This window comes from Lactuca virosa, chromosome 3 (genome assembly GCF_052849685.1).
Source record: "Lactuca virosa cultivar CGN04683 chromosome 3, Lactuca_virosa_CGN04683_v6, whole genome shotgun sequence".
Classification (NCBI taxonomy): domain Eukaryota; kingdom Viridiplantae; phylum Streptophyta; class Magnoliopsida; order Asterales; family Asteraceae; genus Lactuca; species Lactuca virosa.
In genome coordinates, this window is record NC_136428.1 from 116,397,516 (window position 1) to 116,409,788 (window position 12,273).

General features: G+C 36.4%; 1 pseudogene; it reads right to left on the minus strand.

The window, feature by feature from the left end:
- Window positions 1-3,318: 3,318 nt before the first annotated feature.
- Window positions 3,319-8,178, minus strand: LOC145163954 (auxin efflux carrier component 4-like; annotated as a pseudogene).
- Between the last annotated feature and the right edge of the window lie 4,095 nt (window positions 8,179-12,273).

A 12,273-nucleotide genomic window follows, 5' to 3' on the forward strand; every position in this document is an offset into this window, starting at 1 on the left:
TTCGATTTCTTTCTTCATAGCCTCCTGCCATTGTGGACACTTAGCAGCTTGGGAAAAACATTTAGGTTCTTTTTGTGTAGAGATAGCCATCAAGAAAGCTTTATGTGAGTTAGTAAAATGATCATAGGACACATAATTAGATATAGAGTGTACCGTTGAGGTCGCTGAATTGCCATGAGTGAGAGAATGGTCTATGGAAGGCGGCAAATTAACTTGATATTCCCCAAAATTTTGTGGTTTTGTTCGAATCCTCTCAGGCCGCTGATTATTCCGCTGATTTGAGGCTGGATCAACGCTATTCATGGATATGTTGTCGGTTTCAGAATGACCAGACCCGGTTCCAATAGAGGTGATGACAGGCTGCTGATGTGGCGCATCTGGAGTGCTCCGAGACTCATCTCCAGCAGGTATGTCCGGCCTAACTTGAGGGTTGGGTTCTACATCTTCATGATCAAATTGAAAGGATGTAGAATCCTTGAGACTATCATCATGACTTTTAGTGTTAGTTTGTTCATGATATGGAAACTTGCATTCAACAAACTTGACATCTCGAGACACAAGAATTTTGTTTTCTTGGATATCAAAGACCTTGTATCCTTTTTGCCTTTGTGGATACCCAATGAAGACACACGGCCTCCCCCTTTCTTCAAACTTGTCTCTTCCTTGTTTATTTTCTTTAACGTATACCAGACACCCAAACACTCTCATATGGTCATAACTAGGCTTTTGTCCCAACAAGATCTCATATGGAGTTTTGTTTTTGATAGAGCGAGACGGAAGTCTGTTTATAATGTATGTCGCTGTCAACACGCATTCTCCCCAAAATTCTATTGGCAAGTTCGCTTCAAATCTCAAGGCTCTTGCAACTTCAAGCAAATGCCTATGTTTGCGTTCAACAACCCCGTTTTGTTGCGGGGTATGAACACAGGACGTTTCAAGTACCATGCCATTTTCTTCATAGAATTTCATCATGAAGTTGGAAGCAAATTCTCCACCATTATCGCTTCTAATTCTCTTAATCTTCTTTCCGGATTGCGTTTGTATCATGTTGTGAAAAGAAATCAAATTTTTACCAACATCAGATTTATGTTTGATTAAATAAACCCATGTAGATCTACTAAAATCGTCAACTAGTGTAAGAAAATAATGAGCTCCCGAGAGTGAAGGGACCTTATAACCACCCCATATATCACAATGTATTAGATCAAAACAAGAAGTTTTAATATTACTATCTGAAAATGGGAGTCTAGTTTGTTTTGCCTGTACACAAGAGTCACAATTTTCTACGTTAACTACACTACCAATAGATTCAATTTGTTGTAATTTTGAGGAGGGACCAAAACGCTTATGCCATATTTCTGAATCAATCTTGACCGCCATGATCGCTAACCTTTTATCCATTTCTTCCATGTTGTATAGACCATTCTCACATCTACCCATGCCAATCAGCTTCCTCGTAGGTAAGTCCTGAATGAAACAGAAATCAGGAAAAAATGTCATGAAACAATTGAGACTTTTGGTCATTTTACTAACAGATAAGAGATTGCATTTGAATTTTGGTATATAAAGAACATCTTTTATTTTGATGCTATTTGGAAGATTAGCATTCTCAATTCCTTGAACTGGAACGTTATCACCATTTGGTATGCTAACAGGTACATCATCCTTGGAACTTTTTAAATCAAAAAGAGTAGAATTGTTGCAAGCAACATGATCAGTGGCTCCCGAATCTATCACCCAAAGAGTATTGAGAACACACTTACCAGCCATGTTGATTTCAGGTTTTTGTGAGTCACTTAGCTATTTAATCAACTTAGTGTACTGCTCAAAACTTAGCCCCGGTATTGGGCTAACTTCAGCTTCAACGGTGGCTGCTTTATGTTTTGGTTTGACTTGTTTTCTTTGATCTCCTATCGTTTTGCGTGAGCGATTGTCCCACCAATTCGGATAACCAATTTTCTCGAAACACCCATCTATGGTGTGCCCAACCTTTCCACAATGTTTGCACTTCAAAGCTTCACGATTCTTCTTCTCATTTTGAATTTTCTCAGAATTTTCTTGAGTGCTTATTTGATAGGCAGTGGCATCAACAGTGACTTTCCTAGCCGTGGTAATATTGCGTTGTTGTTCATCTTTCGCGACAAGATGATAGGTGGTGCCGAGTGATGGCATGGGCTTTGTGCTCAATATTTGAGTTTTAATGGTTCCAAACAGATCATCGAGTCACATAAGAAACTCATAGACTCGTTCCTTCTCTTTTGCCTCAAAAAATCTCTTTCCCAGATCACAAGTACATTTACCACATGTGCACTTAGGGATGGGTGAAACCGATTGGATTTCATCCCATATTCCTTTCATCTTGGTGTAGTAGGTTGAAACAGAATCCTTGTTTTGTCTCAGTCCCGTTAGCGTGCGCTTCAATTCATACGCTCGAGGAGCACTTTCTTTACCAAATCTCTCTTCAAGATCATCCCAAACTTCCTTTGCAGTGTTAGCGTATTTGACGCTGTTTCGAATGTCCTTCTCCATGGCTGTTGTGAGCCATCCTTTTATAATGGCATCACTCCGCTGCTAGGGATTCATCAATGGTGAGTCAGAAGTTGGTTGAAGGATGGTTCCATCAATGAATCCTGCACGGTTCTTGGCAAACAAAAAATCCTTCATCTCCCTTGACCAATCAGAGTAATTGCTGTCGGTGAGGCTTTCATTCACATGCATTTGTCTAGGGTAATCATTGGGATGAATATAGTATGGTGAATTTGGATCAGACGAAGGATTGGTGGTCGAGCTACTGCCGGGTTCAATGACAACACCATCGACCATGATGATTTAAAACGGATCAACAGACCCGCTCTGATACCATAAAGAAAACTGAATTCAGCTAAACTGAAGAAGTAGTCTTCCATATTCTCATACATATTACGCACAATGGAAAAGGTTTAAATACATAATATGTGCTTGGTAAACAAGCAAAGAAAAGATAATGACTAAAAAGCTAGAAACTAGGAAACAATAAATATAATCCTAATCCTAATCTAAATGATGACAACCGGATAATTCCAACAATAAATTATTATAATAATTATTTAAAGGATTACTTTTTTTATTCCTACACACACCAAAAATAATAATTATAACCAATCTCATTTTTGATAAAATTAATATTGATTTGTTTCATTATTTTACAACAATCCTTAACAGTCAATCTTTTAATCATTCCAACATATTATAAATCCTAAAGTGAATAGTACTAGTTTGAGTAAATGATGTATTGTTTTCGTCAATTCAAAGATCTAAGCCTATATAAGCTTTTTAATCTTAGAGTTGGAGAATGATGTAGTACAACAAAGTTATGGGCACCGTTATCAGCATTCCGAATATCACCCTGAAACAAGATTTCGTAAGGGTTGTCAATAATAAAAACAAGCATCTAAATAAAAAAGAGTAAATTACACGATCTGTCCTTCGTCTATGTGTCAAATTGTTCGTTTAGTCTCTATTTTCAAAAATTAATTCGGACTGTTCCAATAATGTTTTTTTCTCACTCGGACCATCCCTGGCGAACATAAAATGACTATTTTACCCTTTCTCTTTCTTTTTTGATATATTTTTTATTTGTTTGTTATTAAAAAATTTAAAAGAAAAATAAAAAATAAAGAAAAACAAAAAAGGGCCCCCCACTACAAACACTTATCATCTACACTAATCTCACTCACACCCTTCAATTCTTTATCATCAGTTTATCTTCATGGGTTCATCTTCTACCGCCGATCCACCGCACTACACCATCGGACCATCGTGCAACACTGTCGGACCACCACATCTTTTTCTCTCAGAAACACCGTCGACGACCCCATCTTCCCTCGTTCTTCTTCTAGGTTAGTCATTAAGCCACCATCGTCGACCACCAGGTCCTGTAGAAACATAAGTGGAGCAGAGGAACACAAACACACATTGTTTGTGTTTACTGATGCAATACAGATAAAGAGAGAGCAAGAGAGATGGAGATAGAGTCGTCATCGCCACCCCGCCATCGCCATTGTCGGAGGTGGCTTCATCTTCTTCACCTAAATCCATATTCTCTAATATACAACCCAACGTATCTGGTGGTAACCCAACTGATCCGGTGGAGATGGACAATTATTTCACGTGGTTTCAACAGATCCGCCGATACTGGTGAGATTCAAACCGTAGCCGACGGAGATGGCAGCGCAAATGTCACGAAACCCTAGCGTACAAAGGCTTGGAGGCGACTATTACTTGCAGATCTGAGGCGGTGTTCAGTGATGATATAGGTGAAGGAGGTCGGAGGTGGTATCGCCAACGTTCTGGGTGAAGGAGGCAGGAGAGGAAGGTCGGCGACGACTTTGGTTAGCTACGGTTTTGGATTCCTGTTGGGAGTGGGTGAGAAAGAGGGAGACAATGCCAGATTGTGTCTTTATTGGGTGCGGAGCAGGGTGATGTGGTGGTGGTGGAGCACCGGTGGCGATGTAGTGGTTTTGGAGCATCGGCGATGATGCGGGTGGGTGGTGGGTTGGTGGTTCATGAAAGAAAAGAGGAAGAAAAAGGATATACGAAGGTGGGGCCCAATTATTTAATGATTTCTTTAAAATTATAGTTAATAATAATAACAATCTAAAAATAATTTAAAAATAAAAGAATAAGGGCAAAATAGACATTTTATGTCTGGTAAATGATTTAAAGGGATGAAACATGCAATTTTTAACGATATAAGTGACTGTACTAGTTAATTTTTGAAAATAGAAACTAAACGAGTAATTTAACATTTTGATGAGGGACGAATCGTGTAATTTGTTCTAAAAAAATTAATACAACACATTAATATATGACAATTAATCAAAAGTTTATACTCACGCAGTACTAAGAATCGTTGGATGAACATTGTATTCCTTAGCAAAAACAAATGGTACAATTCCTTCGGAGAGTGTAGCCTATATATATATGATCGTTATATATATATATATATATATATATATATATATATATATATATATATATATATATATATATATATATATTAACAGATCAGATGACATTCACCTGAACAATGGATACATGAAGAAGGTTACCATGAAGACCAACTAAGACCAACTATGATAGCTGCCACTGCCATTACCATCGGTCCTATAAGAAACTTTACACCCATACCTAATGCAGCCTTTGATCTCCCACATGCTATTATCTTAGGTTGAAGTGCCATAAACAAACCTTAAAATACACACATAAAACATAACATTCTTTTAGTTTTAAAATAAGGGTTTACATTGAAGACAAAATACGTATAGAACTTTAGGAGACACACTCGCATGACAGCATTGTTGCTAAAAATCCGACAACTTTAGTGTATTCAATTAGACCCGAGACTTGTTGGCATAAAATTGTTTCTTTATGTAATGAACCAAAACCAAAAGAGAAATCAAATATTTTCTTATCTTTCATTCCTACCAATCTTCATATTAATAATATATCAAAACAAGTGTCAAATTTTGTTCCTACCAATCTTCATACTAATAATATATCAAAACAAATGTCAAAAAGAAGAGAGCCAGTAAAGAAAAATTTATGGAATTCTACATGTCATTTCTTATATAAATAGAAATATGGATAGGAACAAAAGGAGATTTATTTAATTTCTCAAACCTCGAACCAAAATGACGTTATTTTAATCTTATTATAATGAATAACCACTGCAATGATGCTACACATTGAGTAACAAATAACCAGCACCAACTATGATGCTAACTACACATTGAGTAAAAACATTGATTAAACCTTAAAAGGACAATATTAACCAATAGTTAAGATACGTGGGTGTAATTAAATTACAGTATTGGATTGATTGTAACATAAACTGAAATTGGTATACATTGAATAAAAACATTAAACCTTAAAAGGGACAATATTTAACACTAGTTAAGATATATATGTGTAATTTAATTAGAGTATTGGATCAATTGTAACATAAACTATAATTGATAAACTCAAGTAAATAAAATTTGGCCGTAACAAAAAAAAGAAAAAAAAAATCCAAAATATGTAACTTTTCAAATGTCTGAATATTTTAAATAGAAATATCTTGTGAAGTCAAGTAGAACAACATTTATTTTCGCAGTATTAATTAAAGCCCAAATATATCATATTAACTAAATTCCAAAAAAGTTAATTTAAAATATAATTACTCGACAACTTGTTTAATTTAGTAAAATATAAACAGAAAAAATCAAGCATTTACCTAAACTAAACATAGCCATTCCAAAACCAGCATTGGATATCAAACTGATTGAATTTCCTATTATTTTTGGCATTTGCACATGGCACCTGATCGATCAGTTCAAAAATTAATAGATATGTCAATTGATAAATGAATGGTGCCAGCAGTGGCAGGGTTTACCTGAAAGACACAAGAGACCAAATTAGACCTATGTTGCTGGCGTACGTGTCAGGGTTTCTACTCAATTTCCGCCAAACCATCATCAATATCAAACGGATCATCACACTCGCCGCCGGCATCCGTTTTGCAGACCCTTCATCCGGCACTGCCACCGTCTTAGGGTGGTGTTCCGCCGCCGCAGAGTCCAAAACCAGTTTTATTCTCTCTTTATCTCCACCTATCTCCCCCCGAACTTCTTCCGTTTCTTATCCACGTTCAAATTTAGCACTTTCAAGGAATTAGAAATTAACATCGAAAGAACGATTAGTTATTTATTTACCTTTGATATTGTCATCGGAGACCAACATCCGGATTTCCTTAGCTCCATGTTGATCCGGGCGATATGAGTGCTCCGTCGGCGCACTAGAACTCCGAGGAAACTTCTGGACGTTATGGCTCACTTTGTTTTGTTGGCCGTTTGTAACGCTCAGACAAGTTCCGTGTTTGCGCCTGTAAAATTTTGACTTTTGAGACAGCAAAATGTACTGCTTTCTGAAAATAAATACTCCCTCCGTCCCAAAATTATAGTCCATCTTTCCTTTTTGGTTTGTCCCAAAATAATAGTCCACTTCTAAAAATAAATAACATTTTTACCAAAATACCCCCTCATTATTACTTAACCAACTAAGCATTTAATGGAACATTAAATGCAAAGTAAGGACAAAACTGTCATTTTATTAAATAAAGTTAGTGGTAATTAATGCTTTACTTAATATGTGGGTTTTTTGTCTGTGGACAAAAATATTGGGACGGAGGGAGTATTTAAGTAACATCGTACCTTCCGCAAAAATCTTAGATGCACCCATGTCACAAGTTGCATGGTACAATCCAGACTTCGTAGAACTCATGTTGGATGATACCGGAGTGGGGTCATTTTCGTAACTTGACAGCCTCGAAGTTAGACCCATCGACAGCTGAAAGGAACACAAATCCGCAGCCGAGCCAAAACTAGATAGTCGGCCGCCGGAAAACCCCGTAATGGACAAGAAATCCGGTTGGTTGACATTAGAACCTTTTGGAGTTTGGATAGCCGGTGAGCTTATACTGTAAATTTCAGCTCCTGAAAGAGATCCGACTCCAATCAAGTTTCTTGAAACTTTCGATTTCCTTACCATGATGTGAAGTTTCCGGTCACCTCCGATCTCCGTCACCGATTCAAGCAAATCTTGGCCATCAAGAGAAACTACGTCTGTATCTACCTTTACTGAAACGATGTGGCCTCCGGTTTTCGGGAACTGTTCCATGATCAACATCTTCGCGCCACGAAACTCGAATAGGACAAGAAGTAAAGTGTACCAAATGATGCACTGCAGCACCAGCACCTGGACCATCAGTGATTCTGTAAAATCTCCATACATCGCACTTACTAACGGAACCCCGATCACGAGGGTGTTGGGGAGGGTGGAGAGTGAGAAGATGGTGATCATCCATTCAAGGCTGCCGGATTTGGTGAATTTAGCCCATAGGCCGATCACTAGCAGCATGATGATCTTCTGGAGGGTGTCGGCCGCGAGGAAACGAAAGTTCATGGTGTAAGGATCGTTCATGGATATGAAGTGGAAAGAGAGGAAAGGCACAGCGAAGATGGCGACAAAACGGTTGATGCCAGAGCACTGGTCTGGGGTGAAGATCTTCCACCACTTGACGATGTCGTAAGCGAGAAACATTGTGACGTATAACGGCGCCATTGCGGTCACGACGGTGGAAAAGTCATGCCAACTGATCATTTCTGTTTACAGAGAAAATTCAGGCAAGAGTTTTAGGGAGTGTGTGTGTGTGAGTGTAGTGGTGTACATATCTTAAATATAACGCGGGGAGACGTAGGAGGGAAAATTTGACCGTTCGCTTTCCTTATAGGTATAATTTACTGAGGTTTTCACCCATGGGCGAATTTAAGAAGATTCCTAAAATTTTCAAATTATTTATAGATATTGTAGAATAAAAATTAGGACCTATCATTAAAAAAAATTTAGGACCTACCTTTTGTTTTTGTTGATAAAAAGTTAAAATAAAGAAAAAGTTCACTCCTACTCACATGGTAAGTTGTTTGTGTTTTGTAACCTGAAGATCCGGGTTCTATCCTTGTTAGATGAGTGGTTTTTTTAAATTAGTCAAACATTTTGCAATAATCTTATATAACTATTATAAGTGATTCATAGTTTCAATGTTAGTCATTATTTTCTCCCACAAAAATCTTAATTTTCATTTGTAAACCTGTAATCAACCCACATGTTAGATAACTTTCCATAAAAATCAATATAAAATTATGTATTTTTGTTCTTGTTAGCTTTGGAGAAATGAATCGAATTAGATAATGCATATATTTTTCTCGAGGATATTGAATGTATTTAAATTGGTTCCTTCTTGAAGAACATGTCATTCTGGAATAAACTTATTATTTCTATTTAAAATTTGGCAGTTTAAATATAGTTTTTTGGTAATTTAAAGGGCATCTTAATTGTTTTTGCACAAGACCTTGAATCTACGAGCACTGGCTCTGGGTATACGATCGACCGTCACTAGTATTGTTATCTCTTTTATTTCTATCGGCTTCACTTAATTAGGAACCACGTAGTTTTCTATTCTAGATTCGGCACTGTTTTCACCACACATGGATGATAGAACTACGAGATAATTATTCTTGCAAAATGCCTTAAAAAATTATGTAATTTTGATTTCATTTAGTAACAGTTTAACTTTATAGTGTATACATATATTTTCCTGATTTTAGGTTGGACCTCTCAAAAACTGATTTCCTAAAGGGAGTCGAATGGATCTGAATATAGCCTCTTTGGTTAGTGATTGTGTCGAGAACCAAACAGGAGGATCTGAATTGGATGGTTAGATCTAAAAAATCTTATTCAAAATGTTCTATATGATCATCGGGAAAGATGGAAGTACGAGGCTGGAATGCGAAGAGTTCTTATAGGGTTTCCTCGGCGATCGAGAAGATTGATTGATAAATCAATCTAGTGGTTGAGACAGCTACTCGATGGTATTAGAAAATCATATATAAATTTGTATGTATTTAAATTATTGCTTATAATCCTGTTCATATTGTGTGGAGCTGTTGTTGTAATATTGTATGTATTTATACCCTTTTGGAATAAAGGTGGAGACAAGGATTATCACTAAGGGGTTGTTTGGTAGTTTCTGATTGAGTAACATTTGACTGAGTCAGAGCCTGACTGGGTCTGAAGTCTGAGTGTATCTAAAACTGACTGAAACCATGATGTTTGATTATACGTCTGACTAGTTGTGCTGACTATTGAAAATGACCATTTTACCCTTCTATCATATATTTGAGTGGTATAACAAAAGAACAAAAAAAGTACATTGCCATTTAGTGTAGGTTTTAAAAAGAAACTAACCAACAAACTAAAGTAAATTGCTATGTAGTGCAAGTATGAAAAATAAAAAAATATAGCTTTTTCATAAATTTCTTTGCAATAACCTAGATAACAAAACCATCGGGTCATTTTGTTCATTAATCTTCTCCACCACATCGTTCACTTTTAATCACAAATTCCTCCACAAAAATCAAAACCCATTGAATATGTTTGTGATTAAAATGGGTGATGGGTAGTGGTGAGCAATGGTAGGTAATGGGTGCTACATGGATGGTTGTGTGTGGTGGTGGTAGATGGTGGGTTTAATCACATATGATTATATGTATTTAATCACATGTGATTTATTTGGAAAATATTTGCTTTCACGTTCTTCATTAAATAGTCATTCTTGCATATATAATCAGATGTGATTATATTTATCTAGTCACATGTTATTCAATAATTTTTTCATGAAATAATCACATTTGAATATATGTATCCATATAAATCATATGTAATTAAATACATCTAATTACATGTGATTAAATATACGAGAACAACTATTGAATCGAAAACAAAAAACCAAATATTATCCACATAAATTATATGTGATTAAATATATATAATCACATGTGATTATATGTGTCCAATCATATATGGTTTATGTGGACAATATTCATTTTGCGTTCTCGATTCAATAATTGTTATGTGTCCACTTTAATAATATGTGCTTAAATACATTTAATCACATGTAATTATATGTATCTAATCACATATGCTTTTTATTTGGAAAAAAATCTTATCCATATAAATCATATGTGATTAGATGTAGGGATGAGCAAATGGACCGGGGAACCGGCCGGAACCGGTCCCGGAACCGGAACCCGATGGAACCGGTCGGGCCGGGACCGATACTATAATTTTGTGAATTTTTGGAATCGGGACCCGGTAAGAACCGGCCCTTGGAACCGGCTCAAAACCGGGAACCGGACCGGATAGTCTTTACAAAACATCCCATGCCTTTGTCGCTTGCACTTTTTTAGAAGACTATTTTTTAGATCCAAATTATCAAAGCTAAACAGTAGATATTAATGAGCAAACCACGGTGTTTAGCATTATGTATTTTGGTAAAATACATCTTTGAAATACAACTCTCCCCATTCCTATATTTTTCACAAAATGATAAAATTCAAACAGCTTAATCTATTCGGCCTTCTTAGCTTTCTTTGGAGATTTAACAGCTTTAGAAGGACTTGATGGCTCCTTAGCAGCAGTCTTCTTTGGCAACAAAATAGGATTGATATTTGGAAGAACACCACTATGAGCAATCGTAACTCCACCCAGTAATTTCCCAAGCTCCTCATCGTTTCTAATGGCCAACAGAAGATGGCAAGATGCCTTGGAATGATTCTGGTTTCTTGTTGTCCCTAGCCGCATTTCCAGCTAACTCTAGCACCTGCAGTAAACAACAATCAAGCAGATTAGAAAAATAATCCATGAATTATAATCTATATCAAACAAACAAAGCTTCATAAATCAGATCTAAGCTCCATTTTCTTTGTTTAATTCATAATCAAGCCAGTTAACATCAATTTACAATATCCCTAACGCAAATATGTTGCTATTTGTCGAAGACCGGTTCCGAAATCGAAAAACCGGCAAAAACCGGACCCGGAACCGGAACCGGTAGAACCGTCGGGCCGGTTCGGTTCTTGATTTTGGCTAAAGCCGGTTCCTTGTTCAGGTCCGAGTCGGGCCGGTTCCGGCCGGTTCGGTCCTTTTGCTCATGCCTAATTAGATGCATATAATTGCATGTGATTATATACACGAGAACAATTATTGATCAATGACGCGAAAACAAATCTTATCCATATAAATCAAATATGATTAAATGCATACAATCACATGTGATTATATTTATCCAGTCACATACGATTTATGTGGATAAGATTCATTATCGCTTTATCGATTTAATAACTGTTCTTTTTCAACTTTAATCATATGTGATTAAATACATCTAATCACATGTGATTATATGTATCTAATCACATATGATTTATATGGACCAAAAAAGAATCTTGTCTATATAAATCATATGTGATTAGATACATATAATCACATGTGATTATATACAAGAGAACAACCATTGGATCAAAAAACATGAAAACAATTGTTTGTCCAGATTAATCATATGTTATTAAATACATATAATAAGATATGATTAAATACATGAGAAAAATTATTGAATGGAAGACATGAAAACTAATCTTGTTTATATAAATCATATGTGATTAAATACATATAATCACACTTGATTTTTGGGATTATTTTCATTTAACTACATATGGTGTTGGTGTTTGTAGGTAGTGGGTGGTGGTGGTGGTGGTAGTTGTTGGGTAGTGGGTAGTGGTGGTGGTAAAGGTGATGGTGGGTATAGAGGGTGGTGACATGTGGTAGTGGTGGGTAGGTAGGTGGTGGTGGTGATAGGTGGTG